Below are 4,788 nucleotides of genomic sequence, written 5' to 3' on the forward strand. Positions count from 1 at the left end.
TTATTGCATTATAGCTTTTATTTTTTTATCTGTTTTATATTCCCGTCTGAGTAATTACGCCATAATGTCTAATCTCGGAGTGGACCCCAGAAGATGTAAAGAAACCGTGTAAGTTTTCCATCATTCTGTTTCGTGTAATCATACAGGTAAGTGATGGCACGGTGGTCACTGACCGTCACATTCAGGTGGTATAATGGAAGTGGGACTGTCTGGGCTTATTCTAGTCTACTGCAGAAATTAAAAAAAAATCAGCCCATAGATCAAGCTTGGTCGGACAAGACAGAAGCCACATTAATGGTGGCACATCGTATAGGCTGAGGACCCATGTTTCTGCTATATATGGAATAACTCCCTCTTCACCCACAAAAACCTTCCCTTCACCATTCACCATTCACAATGTCCACCATTGCCCCTTCAGAAGGGACACAACTTTCCTTTGCTTGTTCCACCTCCTCCTCTACAGAGCCCAGGACCATCTCCATGACCATGTCATGTTTATCTGGAGGCCAGGCATCTGGGAGGTTCATGGCCTGAGATGACCACAGACCCACCAGGTAGTGGGCAAGAAAAATCCACAGCCTCCTGAGGAACTGGAAAGTCCAAGGATCCACCCCACATGAGGCAGAGAAGGGACAACCACAGGGACTGGCTCAACAATTTCCTTCCTAAAAGCTGCTCTTTACCCAGTTTGGTACCTGGGGGATCCCACTCCAATTTCCCTTGAGAGTCCTTACTAATCCTTTCTGAGCCTACTAGCTCCTTCCTCTTCCAACCACTCCTCCTTTTTAAGCTTTTCACCACCTGCTGTGTGAGTTCCATCCAACCACTCCTCCTCTCCTTGTCTCATTGGTGTAGCAACCCCCTTCTCCCCTCCACCCCCACCACACTGATTCACTGCAGTTAAGCTGTAAGACTTGCTGCTAGCAGTACTCTCTACTCAGCACACACACTCACATCATGATTACACAGCTGTGCCAGAGACACTGTCTCACTGACAACCAGGACGAGACACTCCCAGAAAGGCATGTATGTATGAGTACGGAGAGAGTGGGCGCAGTGGGGCTGCATCACTGACACCCAGGACGAGACACTCCCAGAAAGGCATGTATGTATGAGTACGGAGAGAGTGGGCGCAGTGGGGCTGCATCACTGACACCCAGGACGAGACACTCCCAGAAAGACATGTATGTATGAGTACGGAGAGAGTGGGCACAGTGGGGCTGCATCACTGACAGCCAGGACGAGACACTCCCAGAAAGGCATGTATGTATGAGTACGGAGAGAGTGGGCGCAGTGGGGCTGCATCACTGACAGCCAGGACGAGACACTCCCAGAAAGGCATGTATGTATGAGTACAGAGAGAGTGGGAGCAGTGGGGCTGCATCACTGACACCCAGGACGAGACACTCCCAGAAAGGCATGTATGTATGAGTACAGAGAGAGTGGGAGCAGTGGGGCTGCATGACTGACCAGGATGAGACACTCCCAGAAAGGCATGTATGTATGAGTACGGAGAGAGTGGGCGCAGTGGGGCTGCATCACTGACAGCCAGGACGAGACACTCCCAGAAAGGCATGTATGTATGAGTACGGAGAGAGTGGGAGCAGTGGGGCTGCATCACTGACAGCCAGGACGAGACACTCCCAGAAAGACATGTATGTATGAGTATGGAGAGAGTGGGAGCAGTGGGGCTGCATCACTGACCAGGACGAGACACTCCCAGAAAGACATGTATGTATGAGTACAGAGAGAGTGGGCGCAGTGGGGCTGCATCACTTACAACCAGGATGAGACACTCCCAGAAAGGCATGTATGTATGAGTACAGAGAGAGTGGGAGCAGTGGGGCTGCATCACTGACAACCAGGATGAGACACTCCCAGAAAGGCATGTATGTATGAGTACGGAGAGAGTGGGCGCAGTGGGGCTGCATCACTGACACCCAGGACGAGACACTCCCAGAAAGGCATGTATGTATGAGTACAGAGAGAGTGGGAGCAGTGGGGCTGCATCACTGACCAGGACGAGACACTCCCAGAAAGACATGTATGTATGAGTACAGAGAGAGTGGGCGCAGTGGGGCTGCATCACTGACACCCAGGACGAGACACTCCCAGAAAGGCATGTATGTATGAGTACAGAGAGAGTGGGAGCAGTGGGGCTGCATCACTGACCAGGACGAGACACTCCCAGAAAGGCATGTATGTATGAGTACGGAGAGAGTGGGAGCAGTGGGGCTGCATCACTGACCAGGACGAGACACTCCCAGAAAGACATGTATGTATGAGTACAGAGAGAGTGGGAGCAGTGGGGCTGCATCACTGACACCCAGGACGAGACACTCCCAGAAAGACATGTATGTATGAGTACGGAGAGAGTGGGCGCAGTGGGGCTGCATCACTGACACCCAGGACGAGACACTCCCAGAAAGACATGTATGTATGAGTACGGAGAGAGTGGGAGCAGTGGGGCTGCATGACTGACCAGGACGAGACACTCCCAGAAAGACATGTATGTATGAGTACGGAGAGAGTGAGAGCAGTGGGGCTGCATCACTGACACCCAGGACGAGACACTCCCAGAAAGGCATGTATGTATGAGTACAGAGAGAGTGGGCGCAGTGGGGCTGCATCACTGACACCCAGGACGAGACACTCCCAGAAAGGCATGTATGTATGAGTACGGAGAGAGTGGGAGCAGTGGGGCTGCATCACTGACCAGGACGAGACACTCCCAGAAAGGCATGTATGTATGAGTACAGAGAGAGTGGGAGCAGTGGGGCTGCATGACTGACAACCAGGATGAGACACTCCCAGAAAGACATGTATGTATGAGTACGGAGAGAGTGGGAGCAGTGGGGCTGCATCACTGACCAGGACGAGACACTCCCAGAAAGGCATGTATGTATGAGTACAGAGAGAGTGGGAGCAGTGGGGCTGCATCACTGACACCCAGGACGAGACACTCCCAGAAAGACATGTATGTATGAGTACGGAGAGAGTGGGAGCAGTGGGGCTGCATGACTGACAACCAGGACGAGACACTCCCAGAAAGGCATGTATGTATGAGTACGGAGAGAGTGGGAGCAGTGGGGCTGCATCACTGACAACCAGGACGAGACACTCCCAGAAAGGCATGTATGTATGAGTACGGAGAGAGTGGGAGCAGTGGGGCTGCATCACTGACCAGGACGAGACACTCCCAGAAAGACATGTATGTATGAGTACGGAGAGAGTGGGAGCAGTGGGGCTGCATCACTGACAACCAGGACGAGACACTCCCAGAAAGGCATGTATGTATGAGTACGGAGAGAGTGGGCGCAGTGGGGCTGCATGACTGACCACCAGGACGAGACACTCCCAGAAAGGCATGTATGTATGAGTACAGAGAGAGTGGGCGCAGTGGGGCTGCATCACTGACCAGGACGAGACACTCCCAGAAAGGCATGTATGTATGAGTACGGAGAGAGTGGGAGCAGTGGGGCTGCATCACTGACAACCAGGACGAGACACTCCCAGAAAGGCATGTATGTATGAGTACGGAGAGAGTGGGCGCAGTGGGGCTGCATGACTGACAGCCAGGATGAGACACTCCCAGAAAGGCATGTATGTATGAGTACAGAGAGAGTGAGAGCAGTGGGGCTGCATGACTGACAACCAGGACGAGACACTCCCAGAAAGGCATGTATGTATGAGTACGGAGAGAGTGGGCGCAGTGGGGCTGCATCACTGACACCCAGGACGAGACACTCCCAGAAAGGCATATATGTATGAGTACAGAGAGAGTGGGCGCAGTGGGGCTGCATCAGTGACCAGGACGAGACACTCCCAGAAAGGCATGTATGTATGAGTACAGAGAGAGTGGGAGCAGTGGGGCTGCATCACTGACAGCCAGGACGAGACACTCCCAGAAAGGCATGTATGTATGAGTACGATGAGAGTGGGCGCAGTGGGGCTGCATGACTGACACCCAGGACGAGACACTCCCAGAAAGGCATGTATGTATGAGTACAGAGAGAGTGGGAGCAGTGGGGCTGCATCACTGACAACCAGGACGAGACACTCCCAGAAAGGCATGTATGTATGAGTACAGAGAGAGTGGGAGCAGTGGGGCTGCATGACTGACACCCAGGACGAGACACTCCCAGAAAGACATGTATGTATGAGTACAGAGAGAGTGGGCGCAGTGGGGCTGCATCACTGACACCCAGGACGAGACACTCCCAGAAAGGCATGTATGTATGAGTACGGAGAGAGTGGGCGCAGTGGGGCTGCATGACTGACCAGGATGAGACACTCCCAGAAAGGCATGTATGTATGAGTACGGAGAGAGTGGGAGCAGTGGGGCTGCATCACTGACACCCAGGACGAGACACTCCCAGAAAGGCATGTATGTATGAGTACGGAGAGAGTGGGCGCAGTGGGGCTGCATGACTGACACCCAGGATGAGACACTCCCAGAAAGGCATGTATGTATGAGTACAGAGAGAGTGGGAGCAGTGGGGCTGCATCACTGACAACCAGGATGAGACACTCCCAGAAAGGCATGTATGTATGAGTACGGAGAGAGTGGGCGCAGTGGGGCTGCATCACTGACAACCAGGACGAGACACTCCCAGAAAGGCATGTATGTATGAGTACAGAGAGAGTGGGCGCAGTGGGGCTGCATCAGTGACCAGGACGAGACACTCCCAGAAAGGCATGTATGTATGAGTACGGAGAGAGTGAGAGCAGTGGGGCTGCATCACTGACCAGGACGAGACACTCCCAGAAAGGCATGTATGTATGAGT

This window comes from Pseudophryne corroboree, unplaced genomic scaffold (assembly GCF_028390025.1).
Source record: "Pseudophryne corroboree isolate aPseCor3 unplaced genomic scaffold, aPseCor3.hap2 scaffold_2153, whole genome shotgun sequence".
NCBI classification, from domain to species: Eukaryota; Metazoa; Chordata; class Amphibia; order Anura; family Myobatrachidae; genus Pseudophryne; species Pseudophryne corroboree.